Source organism: Egretta garzetta, unplaced genomic scaffold (assembly GCF_000687185.1).
Source record: "Egretta garzetta isolate BGI_Z169 unplaced genomic scaffold, ASM68718v1 scaffold319, whole genome shotgun sequence".
NCBI classification, from domain to species: Eukaryota; Metazoa; Chordata; class Aves; order Pelecaniformes; family Ardeidae; genus Egretta; species Egretta garzetta.
Genome location: NW_009260769.1, coordinates 1,043,917 through 1,058,067, shown reverse-complemented (window position 1 = coordinate 1,058,067; position 14,151 = coordinate 1,043,917).

Below are 14,151 nucleotides of genomic sequence, written 5' to 3'. Positions count from 1 at the left end.
TTTATCTTGAAGTGTCTTAAGATTATATCAAGGGTTTGGATAACCTGTACTTGCTGAAGTAAGGGAGTAAGGGCATCCCTATCTCTGATATATCGTTTACCCTTCCTCCTTGCCTCACTGGCTGAGCTATGCCATGATTGCAGAAGGGATATAGCCCCAGAGAGGAGTCATTCTTGCAAGATGAGGCACTGAGCAAAGCCTAAATCCAAGTATCTCCTAATCTGGAGAAAGTTTAGGGCTGGATTTGCACTTGATCTTTGCTGCCACTTTCAAATGTATGCATTTTTTCACTATCATAGAATCATAGAATGTTTAGGGTTGGAAGGGACCACTAGTGGTCATCTAGTCCAACCCCCCTGCAGTGAGCAGGGACACTGCTAACTAGATCAGGTTGCTCAGAGCCCCATCCAACCTGGCCTTGAATGTTTCCAGGGATGGGGCCTCCACTACCTCTCTGGGCAACCTGTTCCAGTGTTTTACCACCCTCATTGTAAAAAATTTCTTCCTTACCTCTAGCCTGAACCTACCCTGTTCTAGTTTAAAACCATTTCCCCTTGTCCTAACACAGCTGGCCCTATGAAAAAGACGTTCCCCATCTTTCCTATAGGCCCCCTTTAGGTACTGGAAGGCCGCAATCAGGTCTCCCCGTAGCCTCCTTTTCTCCAGACTGAACAAGCCCAACTCTCTCAGCCTGTCCTCATAGGAGAGGTGCTCCAGCCCTCGGATCATTTTTGTAGCCCTCCTCTGGACCCGTTCCAACAGTTCCATGTCCTTCTTGTGCTGAGGGCTCCAGAGCTGGACGCAGTACTCCAGGTGAGGTCTCACCAGAGCTGAGTAGAGGGGCAGAATCACCTCCCTCGACCTGCTAGCCACACTCCTCCTGATGCAGCCCAGAGTACGGTTGGCCTTCTGGGCTGCCAGCGCACATTGCCGGCTCATGTCTAGCTTTTCATCCATCAGTACCCCCAGGTCCCTCTCGGCAGGGCTGCTCTCGATCCTCTCTTCCCCCAGCCTGTATTGATACTGGGGGTTACCCCAACCCAGGTGCAGGACCTTGCACTTGGCCTTGTTGAACCTCATGAGGTTCACACAGGCCCACCTCTCTAGCCTGTCCAGGTCTCTTTGGATGACATCCCTTCCTTCTGGTGTGTCAACCGCACCACTCAGCTTGGTGTCATCCGCAAACTTGCTGAGGGTGCACTCGATCTCGCTGTCTAAGTCATTGATGAAGATGTTAAAGAGCACCGGTCCCAGTACGGACCCCTGAGGGACACCACTCGTCACCGGTCTCCATCCGGACATCGAGCCATTGACCACTAACCTCTGGATGCGACCATCCAGCCAGTTCCTTATCCACCGAACAGTCCATCCATCAAATCCATAGCTCTCCAATTTAGAGAGAAGGATGTTGTGGGGGACCGTGTCAAAGGCCTTGCAGAAGTCCAATAAGCTACTTCTGCCTATTTCTCCTACCAGAAATGTATATGTATGGCTGCATGCTAAAAGGAATATCAGAACTAGTGTTATGAATGGCTACTAATAATCATTTATATGTTGAAGATATTATCCTCATAGTATTTCCATCCAGTATTTATCTCTACCCATCTCTCTATATACATGTAACCAGAGTGTTTTGGTGATGTTCAGGGTGGTATAAGAGCTTTGGGGTTTTTTTTTAATCCAGAGGTTGGTCTGGACCTGGACTGTAGAAAGGATCCCATCTATGCTTTGCTGGTTCTCCACATACTTTGTGCGAAACAGGATTTAATTCTCATGAGTAAGATGCACGACTCCAACCTGAATGGGGAAGGACACCCCACAGCTCCATGGTCACAAGCATATCACATTATGTGAGAGCATCCCCATGCCCAGCCAGTGTTAATGTGAATCCCTCTCGCCTTCTCTGGTAAATTGATCCCCTCGTTACGTTCTCTCACTTTTGGCACTGTGGCAGAAGAGTTTAAGCCTGTTAGGCAGGTCTTGTCAGGCAGACAATGTCTAAAGGCACTTCACCCACTGTCAATATCATAAAGTTAATATCACAAAGTTCAGGGGCAATTCTATTACATTTTCTGCAGTTGTCCAGGGAAATGGAAAATGAGAATCATGAGTGGTTAGAATGAAATCCTTGTCTGCTCTATGTCAATGCAGTATGACTCCCAACAATAAGTTTTCTGTGTGTAAAAAACAAAAGGAGTTCTGCCTGCAGAAGAAATACAGGAGAAAAGTAAGTAATAGGTAATTGCTCTGTGGATAAACTAATCAGCAGTGCAAAATGCAAGCGGCAATAATGCCTTTCCATTCAAGACATTCTCATTTTATTTTGAACCGAGAATGCATGTGGACAAGTTTTAAAGCACTGAACATTTACTCATTTGACAGGGGTGAATGACACAGAAGTCAGCATCTTGTGATCAACAGGAAAAGAAAGGAAAAGAAGAACACTCGCTATTCTGATGTCATCTCCCATTGTTATTGTTGTTGTTCCTCCAAATAATGGAATTCTGGAAGCAAGACCATAAATCTCAAAGCTCAGCATTGTCTCATTCGGAGATCAAGGTCCTTGTTGCTGATTGATTCATGCATTTTTCATTTGGCTAGCTAATATCCTTTAAATGGAACAGACACTTAGGCAGTGAAACTGGAGCTATTCTCCCTGCCCCCCAGAGGATTTAGCATATAAGTTAAGCGATTTCTTGGACAATTTTCGGTAGAAAATATCATTTATGGAAAAAATGAATATTATTCACCTCAGAAATCTAACATTAATTTTCTCTGCCATGAGCCTCGTGCTATTGTGCATTAAGAGCACTCAGCTTTTAAGGTTAGATTGTGATACCTCTCTCAAGGTGAATAATACCTAATTCTTTGAGTTATCCCATTGGAATGAAGTATTAAGACATCACTTGACATGGGTAAGAGTATCACAATCTAACCCTTAATGAAATTTGTAGAAGCTGAGAGTGTCCTCTACAAGAATGAGTCCGTAATCCATATTTTTCTATTTTTACAGATATGTTCTACCTTCATTTGGAATCTTTAGATAGCTGCATGGTAATGGCCTGACGTAGCTACTTATATTTCACAACTTTGATAATTTTAAAGCTGTCTGAGATTGTACAAACAATACAAACATAGAAAAGTTGTCTTTTCTTCAAAAGTTTAAATGTTAATTTGTTATATAATCATTATAAATATTTTTTTTTTTTTTAAATGCAGGTAGAATAGCTGTTCAGGAATCGCAGAACTCACTAGGCATGACATGGGCTTTGATCTAAGGAGTTTTTCTTTTTTCTTCAGACCTTTAGGTACCCAGGCTTATGATATAAATCTCAATGTCTCAAAGAGTGTTGGCATCTTTATTCTTTGATCCTGCTTCGGTCTGGCCACATTGCCCATTCTTCAGAAATTTCACCCTCCTGTTAAATATCAGGATTCCTCAAGCATTCCCTTGCAGTGGAATCCCAGGTATCACAAAGAATATTTTTTCATACTGTTTTAGACACAGAAGTGTATGTTGAACCTGTACTACCCCCTAAAATATAGCCAAAAATATATTTGGATTGCTGCTTAGCACAAGAAAAATCTAAGAGGAGTGTGCAGTACCAAGATCAAAATAGCAACTCCAATACCTCCATCCATTTGGTAGCAACATACAGAGCTGGATGCAAGATGGGACTACATCCAAGGTAGCCCCTTGCCCTTCATGATTCTGGAGGATTTCCACTAAAATTCACTTTCACTCATAAAATATTCCATGCCTTATGGCACACTGAGTTATTTGCCGTCAGCACTCAATAGTGCATTGGGATTCCTGAAGGACCTGTGCTCACCCTTCCTGAACGGGCTGGGTTTGGGCTCAGGATGACTCCACTGTGGTCAGAGGGAGGTGAGAAGGATAGATGTGATAAAGGACTTCTGGGAATCCTTGGAAAAATTTGAAGAAACCCCCAGGTGACTCCATTTCCACCGGTAAAGGGACATTGCCAAAATCCCTGCTTTCCTGGACATAACGGGCTGTTGGGAACTGTGCATCAGCAGCTGAGATGTACCCTTGTTTTGTCTGGAAAAAAAAATAGAGCAGCAGTGATGACAATAGCTGAAAGAACTTTCCATTAGAGTTGATTCAGTCATCAAAAGAGAAATCTGACAACACAAAGAAAGTAACAGTGAAAGACCTAAACAATGTGAATAGAGAACAGTAAGTTAGAAAGAACTGTAAAATGCTGAATGGTGCCTTGGAGAACCGTGCTGCTCTTCCTCCTGGTGTCAAACATCCCACTAATAAAAATGAAAATATCTGATACATTCTGGACTAAAGAAATAACTCATAGTTCAGGGTTATATCTGTAATGAAAGGAGGCAGAACATGACATTTAAGCCAAAAGACAAGGAGATTGCTAAGAATTAAATGTATAGAAAGAATGTAACAGACATTCTGCAGTATCATGCCAGGCATTTGTTGGGCTCAGAGTTTTGCTGGTTGAGGTAGGTCCATCTCCACATGCTAAGAGAAGAGCAGCCATGGAACAAGGAAAATTTTCACATCTGAGCAGAGTGCTTGTAGCGGCGTTGGGTTTTCCAAGCAGAAAGAGGGGCAAGATGATCTGACCTTCTTCCTGCTGGACTGCAAATGTTGTTTCCTGCTTTGTCAGAACATTGCATCTGACATTGCATCTGTGCTGGTGTTTTGAGAAAGGTTGGTATTCTGGTGGATACTGGAAAAGAGATTAAACTCTTCTGGAAACTGGGGACATTTTCTGTAAAAATGAAGTGCTAGAGGAGAAGTTTGGGTTTGGTTTTTTTTGTTTTTTTTTTTACTTTCCTCTTCTCTGAATTTCCTTTCAGGGATGGTAAGGCAATTCGCTGAACTCCATGGCTAACTTCTCATGCCATTTGTTGACTCTTCCTTCATGCTGACGAGAAACTGGGGTGGGTTTCCAGACCTCAACTCCAAAAATCATTTAAGCATGCGTTTAAACACCTCTCTGTTCAGTCACACAATCGAAACCAACATCACAGAGGTATTTTGAGAGGAAGGTTAGGGGCAGGGGAAGAGGGGGTCGGATGGCAGGGAGCCATGTTGCAGCTGTTGGGCCCTGACAGCCCCTGGCACCTGTATCCACTCCTCTGGGCTGCAGCCCTGCAGAGAAACCCTGCAATAACAAACACAGCTGCACCTGTGCAAACATCCTTGGTTTTGTGTTTTCTTGGGGTTGCTGTAGCAATAGCAATTTAGCATAAGAGAAAATACCAAGTTATGCATCAGCCTCAGTGGGAACCCGCTCTGCCTTGTTTTATTGAGGTAAATATTAATGTTAGTTATATCCTCTGACTTTGGGTTACTTTTTATTAGTGCAGCATGAGCATGTGGGAGTCTTAAGAATTAGCTACCCCGATTAATAATAAGATTTAAAATACCATGAGTTGGTCTTCAAATCTAATTTTATTGATTTCCAACTTTGATTCTATAAATTTTATTCAGCAATGTTTTTATGTTCTTTACTCCTGAAATTATAGATCTTTCTGTAGATTCTTTAACCCAGCCTGTGTTTTCAACTTCCGTGTTCGTCCAAATGGACTTAAATCCAGTGCAACAGGTATTGCTAGATGATCTCCCGCCCCTTTGGCCACTTTGCCCATTTTCCCTGTATTCCTTCCATACATACGTTTACAGTAAGGAATTTCGTATAGCTTCCTGACATCATCTAGAATTTGCACTGATGAATTTCAACATTTTTATTCTCATCCACGCTCACTTTCTTTATTGGTTTAAGCATAGATGAAGTGCTCCCTGCCTCCCTGAGAGGACCAGGGCAAGAAGGGTTTGGTCTTACCTCACTTTAGCAGCCCATAAATCTCAAGGAGCAATTCCTTTGGGGATGGTATTTTCTGTGCTTGGTGACAATTCGGACAGCTGGGGTGGAACTGGCAAAGCCTTTGGCATATTCTTATGAAAAATACCATTTTTCTGCGCAAGTTCCAATCCCTTTTCAGGCTCAGATAATTCCAAACCACCTGAAATGAGGAGTTTCAAACCAGGGCCAAAAAATGTAAGTTATCCAGCTCACACACACAGGCTCAGTGAAATCAGAGGGTTGAGCTATGTGAGAAAGATTTCTTTGTGGGTAGCCAAGACTTTAAAAGAAAGCCCAATATGGAGAAAACAAATTAGGCAATTTTAAAGGTGTAAGGCCAGACCCCCACATTATGCCACTTGAGTGACTTTTATTTCTGTTTAAAAAATTCCTTCATTGCTTTTTAATCAAATGCTTCTGGCATCTGATTGCTTTAATCAGATATTTTCCAGCCCTTTTGTAAAGGCTGGAAATCTAAGTAACAACATTACGCGTGGCCCCAAGTGAGAAAAGTAGGTATTTTTCAAAAGAGCCACAAAGAAGACTTAAACGCACCCCTGTCCCTTGGTGTATGCTGACCTGCCTGCCTCCAGGGTTCAGTGGTTTACTCAAAACTTCAGCTGCAGGCTCCACTACATTGGATTTTATTCTGCTTTCCTGAAGGCCTGCAGAGCACAGTGCAAACGCGGATTACTCCAAGCTTAGTTGTGAGGCTTTAGTTCAAAATCCTAGCAAATGTACAGCAATTTTTCACGTGCTTTGTCAATGGTCACATGGCTTCAGTTTCCTTGATGAGGGGATGAGTTGTTCATACAGAAGTGCAAAAAGAATTAAAATTTGCTACCTCACCCTTATTTCTGCTAGTGAGACCAGAATAGAGTTGGCAGTCAGCAAATAAATTGCAGGATGTTGGTTTGGGGTCCTGCTCACATTTACTACCTGGGGCACTAAAACCACAGTAAGAACTAAACTACTCTTATACCCAGAAGCTGATACGAAGTCCCGATACGAAACTTGCTGCTTATACTAAGTAGTGTTTCTGAAAAGTGTCGGCAGATATATTTGATGTTTTGCAGAGGATCAGCATGTTACTCAGTTGAATGCATTCCCGTTTCCACTTCTGGCTGTGGCTATATTAAAATCTAAACCTATATAAAAGCACACTACGCTGATATAAGCACTGTTATATGGGGATTACTGCAATGCTATTTTGCCACTTGAGGTGATTCTTAAATCCATGCAGTAGGAGTTTTGGCATAGAGCCTTACGTTTTGGGGGTTTTTGTTTGTTCTTCTTAACAGTGGTTTGTCAGCAGGTCCAGAGACATACTGGCTATTCGCATCCTGCAAAATGAGCGGTGCCACTGAATGCTCCCAAGCACTGGTGCTTTGGGCATGTTTCGTTCTTTAGTGGAGATTTAGCAGCCATGTTGTCTTCACCAGGCCAGGCTCACCTGATGCTTTTGTGTCCCATCGGGCAGTAACCCCCAATTTCCCAGGTGGCCCCATGTCAGCTCCCCCTCATTTCAAGGATGGAGGGAGGTTTTTAGGATGGGATCAAGCAAACTGAAAGCAGCTGGAAGGTGACTGCAGGTGGGCATGGATCTGTCTCTGGAGGAGAGTGATGCCACCGGTGGGAGTGTGCCCCGCTGCTCGCACCCCTCAGGGGCTGCGTGTCCCAGCCAGCACCCCGCAGCCGCTTGCCCCATGCCCCTCGGCCCCATGACACCCCTCGGGTCCCCCAGCAGCCTGGGCCCTCTGAGCAGCGGCTGGCCTGCCGCAGGGCCAGGGCGTCACAGGGAGGATTTTGGGGCACAGGGTGCCTTTCTCCAGGCGCACTTAGGTGCGGGTGCACCCCAGGTGCGGCCAACCCCAAATTCACACTCTCCTTCGAGGCTCGGCCTGCGTTTTATTATCGCTTGCTGACATCTGCTGGCTACGGCACGAATTATTTCGGAGGGTCGCCGAGCAGGGACGAGGAGCTGGCCCGGCCTGGGGAGGCCTTCCCCGGGCAGAGCCAGCGGGAGCCTGCCTGCGGCACCAGGCCCGACCGTGAAGGGGTGCTTGCAGACCTCTCCTCAGGGTGGGCATGGCCGTGTGTGCCAGCAGAGCAAGGGGCCCAGCGCCCTTCTTTTGTGATATGCCCCATTTAGTCGGGCTTGGTTTTTTTTTTTATGAAAGTCCCTTCTTTCAGTGGCACACACAGGCCCCAGTGCGTTTAGTTAGAGCGGGTATTGGTGGGGATGCCAAGAGAACATCGGCTGAGGGTGGGCCAGCAGTGTATTATTTGGAGCAAGCTCCTTGTGCCAAAGCATGTAAGCAGCTTTTCAGGCTCCCTTGGAGAGCTTCGAAATGGGGGGATTGCAGGCAGATTGCGGGGCCCACCTGGCCATGCTGTGTCCACTTACACTCTCCCCATGTTTGCAGGGGGAAATTGTAATGGACTGCCCTACTTTGGCAGGCTGTGGCCAGTGCATCCCTCAGAAGCCCCCTGCCTCTGACCATTTCACTGAAGATACAAAGAAAGTAATTAATATGCTCAAGGCCAAAGGGTGAGTTAATGACATGATAAAATTACAGTTCTTCTTCAGCCATGTGCTTTTCAGGTACTTCATCAGCACCAGCAAATGAAGGCTAGAGTAATCCCTGGCTGTTGCAGGAGTTGCTTTAGCTGTCTCTGTCTTCTGGATGGGTCAACTGACACAAAGAATTGCAAATAACTGACTCTGAGCCACATAAGGAGAAAGGGCCAGGCACAGGATTTCTACACAGGTGTTCAGGTTATTTTGGAGCAGACCTCTGGTGTTTCAAATTAGTGCTGCCTCAAAGTATTTACCTGGAAATGTTTCAAGCAGTTATTTGTCCTTAACATGCCACATAGGAACAAAACTGTTTATGGTCAAAGGGAATAGAAGTAAGCAGGCATTACTTTTAATGTGCACTGTGTGTCAGTCCCCAGAGCTCTACGTAGCAGTGTATGCTTTTACTATGCACTAGAAATCACATGGACACTGCTGGCAGATTAAGTTTTGTGTCCCTCTGCTATGTGGGCATAAATGCCATTTTGGGTGGCTTATGTTGTAAGGTTGCCTGGAATTAAGAGCTGCATTCAAAAAAAAATTACTCAAAAGCAAAACTGTCCCAGGTGAAAGGAAAATACTGATGCAGGAGAAAATACTCATTGGGAATCCAGCGCCCCTTTTACCTTACTGTGCTCTTTTTCACTGAGCTGGAAGAAAATAAAATTAATCACCTTGATGTACATTAATACACAGATGGTAATTGTGTCATTTACTGTATCTTAAATACTGGAACTGATTAGCTTTTATCAATCCTCTCAGCATTTTAAGAGGACAAGACACCTAGTAAACAAAGACAAACTATTCTTCTCTAATAGAAGTGGTGAAGGGAGAGACTGTTTAAAATAGATAGGAAGGTATTTTTTACTTTGCTCAGTGCAAAACAAGCAGTTAGCTTGCCAGCCGTGAGAACCTATAAAAGCACTTGAGTTTACTAGCTATCTAAAATCTTGTCTCCTCCTATGTGTTAGCTTGTATATAGGTACTGGAAATTATTTCTTTGTTTTTAATGTGTTGATGTACAGCTAAAAATAGCTCTGTCATATTCAGAGTTTATCCATTGCCAAGAAAATAGAAGTCAGCATTGCAAATCACAAAAGGAAAAATCCAAAGGTCTGCACCAAAGAGAGGTGTGGCCAAAATAGTCCCTGAATAGCAGACAGTGTGGATTGATATATAAGCACTTCTGGCCATTCCTATCAGAAATGATGCACTGTGTGGGATTCACTGATCCAAGCCAAATGACAAACACAAAGAAATCACGAGTTGTGCAAAGGAAGCTTTCAGTGTTCTCAGAGCTCAGGGAGTCATCTTTTCGGCCAGCATATCTGAATTACATTCCCAGAAAGAATAGACTAAGGCAAGAGCTCTCAACCTTTTCTGATTTGTAACTCTTGACATTTTTTCTAGTGAATGTTTAGATGCTTGCAAAGAAAACAGAACTGTATGCAATATACTTGCTTTTCTTAGGCACTCCTTAGAAATAGCTCACAAGATCCTCTAGAGTTTACAGCTCATATGTTAGAAATCCTTGCACCGAAGGCCTGGTGTCAGTAAAAAGAATTAAAACAGAATCTTTCTTACGTACAGAACATACAGATGATACAGACTTGAAACTCCTGATTTCATGAAGAAATGCTGCAGTAAAGGGTTCAAAACACTGTTTTAAATGCTTAAATAAGGATAAACTCGAGGAGAAGAAGAGATTCATAATGACAGGAAGGAATATGTTTCCTTTTGCCACTTACTGGGAGATGACGCAGGTGCTTTGGGCCAGGTAGAAAAGTGGACAGCACGTGTGCATGGCAGGGAGAAGTCGTAGCACTGTATTGCCACAGCTGGGGTCTCTCTGAAAGACAGCAATCCTAGAAGTCCTTTGGGCCTGGGATATTTGTGCCAACTGGGCTGACTTAGAGCTGCCCTTGCATGCCAAATTTTAAGGATTGTTTCCCAACTGACACAGAATTGAGAGAAGCAAGACATTGTGGCTAGCACCATGCAGACCTTCTGGCAGTGATGGTGAAGAGTTGTAGATTTCTTGGTTTCCACTAAAATTCTGTCTATTCAGACTTCTGCTAGCACAAGCCATGAAACGGTGAAATGCCAAGTACTAATCCAAAATTTTAAGATATAATTCAGGGGTTTCTGTATTAAATGGTCACTGCATAATGAGAATTGCAGCTTTATTGTGTTCCAAAACAATTGTACAATTGTGTGTTTTATTTTCCACATCAGATAACTACATTGTTTGCAAAACTGCCACTGTAATGCAAAATGGAGACTTCACTTTCACTAAAATAATCCGGAAATACACAGTTGAAACTCCCACAGCAACTTTACCCTGCCATGTTACAGCTATATACCTGCTGCTAGACTTGCAAATGACCCATTTCCACTAGGGTAGAACACAAAGTGGAAATGATGCAGATTCTAACATCTGCAGTGTTTTATGTCACAGTCAGCAATGCTGGTGTTGGGTTATGTTCCCCCGTTCACTTCTGTTTCTCAGTAGAATACGGAATATATTCTTCCCATTTGCTTTAAAAATCCAAGTTCAGTGGAAAGCAAAAATAAATGGTGGAGAATGCTGAGGCAAGTTGACTCATTGTCTCTGTTAGAGAAATGATTTGTCATGGCTTTTTTGCCTTGGTTGGTCTTTCTTTTCAGGCAGCTAGCTATCTGGATAACACAGGAAAAAGCTTCTGTGGCAAGAACTGACACTGCTGCACATTACTTTAAATGCGCAGAGAACTCATGCAGAAAGCCCACTTCTAGACCTGCTATCCATTTAAAATCCATGATTCATTCTTCTAGTACCGTTACATCCTCTCAGTATCTTTTTTAGTCACTTCCCGTATTTCGGGCTCGAATGCTTTTCAGGAGTGTTTCTCACAGCTCAGTGTCACAGTAACCCTCTCTCAGGCAGTGTTTCAGCTGTGCTGAGGAACCCCACAGGCAAGCCAAGAGTTAATGCCCCCCCTCAGACAAGCCAGGGGCCCTACAGCTGCTCCAAGCTGCCAAGCAATTAGGCTTGTCAACATCCCTCAAATAAACTCCGGCAGTATTATCAAACCCCATTGTTACCTGATCCCCCAGAGGCTGGGGAGGCTGTTATATCAGGACTGCAAGCTGCAAAGAGCCACGTCTGTTTTCTTTTTTTTAATTCTGGATGACCCATCCTTTACTTTACTGGTTGGAATCGAAGCTCAAGAAAGAAGGATCTTTTGGGAAAGGATTAAATCTGTACTGCAATAGCAGTCTGGTGGGAAATCATGGTGTGATTTACCCAGGAACCACATATAGAGCTGGCTTTCTTGTGGGTTTGCCTCAAAGCAATAGCCTGCTTCAGTGGACTACCTTAAAAATAACAGGATGCAAGCTGCCATCTTAAGGAGAAAAAAACGTTGCCAAAAAGAGTATTTATTGTTCCATCTAGGGTTGCTACCTTGGAAATACAAAACCCAAGTCACTTCAGACAAAGGGCTGCTGTGCAGGCACAGATCAGTCTATGTGTGGGCCAAACTGGGCAGTGTGATTGGAAAGCAGGCAGATAACAACCCTACCTGAAGCCAAGGATGTGTTTGGAAGACTGAGTTCCAGGTTCAGTAGTGGCACAATAAGCCCATGTATTTACAGAGACATGCAAAGATGGCAAAACCACAGTTTTTCCTTGAATGCATTATTTTTAGCTTTCATTTTTGTACAGAGATGCTGAAAATTTGATCTGAACTAAGCATGCAGTTTTGTCCATCTGAGTCTATAACCCATCTAAAACAATTGCCCTAAACTGACTTTGTGATTTTCCCAGTTATTTTGCATTTTGAAGCCTGTTGCTCCAGGGACAACAGCAGCTAGCACCAGTGGGACAGGGAGGTGGGACTACCATGCCACCACAGTTTTGTTGGAATGGGTAAAGGGCAGTGATGTAGCAAGGACTTAGGAAAAGGCGCAGCAGTCCCAGACATCCCTCAGAGACAGACAGTACCCAGGGACAAAGACTGGCAAGCCCTGGGGCTGGATGAGTGCCAGGCATCTCTTCCAGGAAAGGCTTTCAATTATGAGCATTTAGGGTGAAATATTTTGGTTTTTTTAGTAAAGCATAGTATGCTTTACTTAAAATGTTTTGGCTTTGGTGACATTCTTAAGAGCAAGTAACTATACGTTCTTTCTAGAAGGCTGAACAATTTCATGCAAATGTGCACAAGCTGACATCCACACAAAACAGGCTTTCAGCTTCTGGAGTTTCTCTTCGTTCAAAATCCAGAATTTCTATGTAAATCTTTATTTGGGTTCAAAAGCATAAGATTTTACTGTCTGCAGGCAAATTATAAAGAGAGATGAAAACCACCTGATACAAAGGAAAGAGGATCTTGCAAGATGGAAAATACTCAGGACACAAAACTATTCTCTTTCAATGCACGTATAATAGACTATGCATTCAGGTGGATAAGCTTTACGTTAGCATGAACGCTGCTAACCCTTTTACATGGGTATGGAGAGGCTGACCCTTTAATACAGCAGCCATGATTTATTCACTTTCATTGTACCAGGATGACTCTCAGTGTTCAAATATGCTTTTTTCCACATATGAGAAATGATATTGTATCAAGGCCAATGCCGAACTGCAAACTGATTTCCCTTCCCTACCCAAACCAGTTTGTGTTATTTGTAAATCTAACAATAACAAAGATTCAAAGGTCTATTACTCAGCGTCTCTTGATTTCCCTGTTTTATTTTGTGCCCCTTATCGATACTCTTCAGAGCTCAGGGCTGAAGCAACATAATGGGAGCCTGGAGACATTGTCTGCATCTCAACTAGGGTCTTGGCATTTGGTAACAACACCAGGTTGTCTTTTTTTTTCTTTTCAGAGCAACACAGCTGGTGAGTATTTGAGTGTGTACTGGTGGCAGAGAACTTGTAGTAGAACTGGCCGTGACTCCTGCTGCAGAAGCACTTACAAGATACTAGCACTGAGCAGAGAGGCATGACAGATAAATAAGACAAAATGCAAAATATGCTTCTTTTCTGTTGGTCAGAAGTTACAAATTTTTCAAAAGGCTCAGGGTCTTTTCAGGTGCTTTCTTCCACACTATGTACATCTTGCGTGACTGAACAAAGTCTTCCGCTTAACCTGCAGGCTTCTTTCATTTAAGTTTTCTGAAACACCTTGCTATTATATTGATGGAAGTTAGAGATTATTTAATGATGAATTCGCTGACACACCAATAATGTTTATCTGATTACTTTGGAGGGTGAAGAGGGACTATAAGAGCTTGAGGGAAAAGCCCTGTTTGTTTCTAATGCCTCAAGAGGTATCATTTTTGAAAAAAAGGAGAGTCTCTGTAGAAAAGATTTTTTTACTGGGCTTGGCAGCCAGTATTAGTAAATGTGCACATCAAATGCACATTAATACATTATTCACTCAGTCATTCAGATGAACTGACACATTTATTTAATCCTCAAAGACGTTGTAGTCTAGATCGACAGTACCAATATTAGTGGGAGACTGATAAAAATTGCATATTTGCTTTTCTTACTGTACTTTATATTCCCCTCTAAAGTATCAACTCTTGGCTTTGTTATTCACAAATGCATCCATCTCTTATTCATGCATTACATAACAAACTGTCCATGCTGCAGCTGGTAGATATATCAGATATATGCAGATTCTGACTTTAAAAAGGTAAAATATAGACAGAACTCTCAAGCCTGTA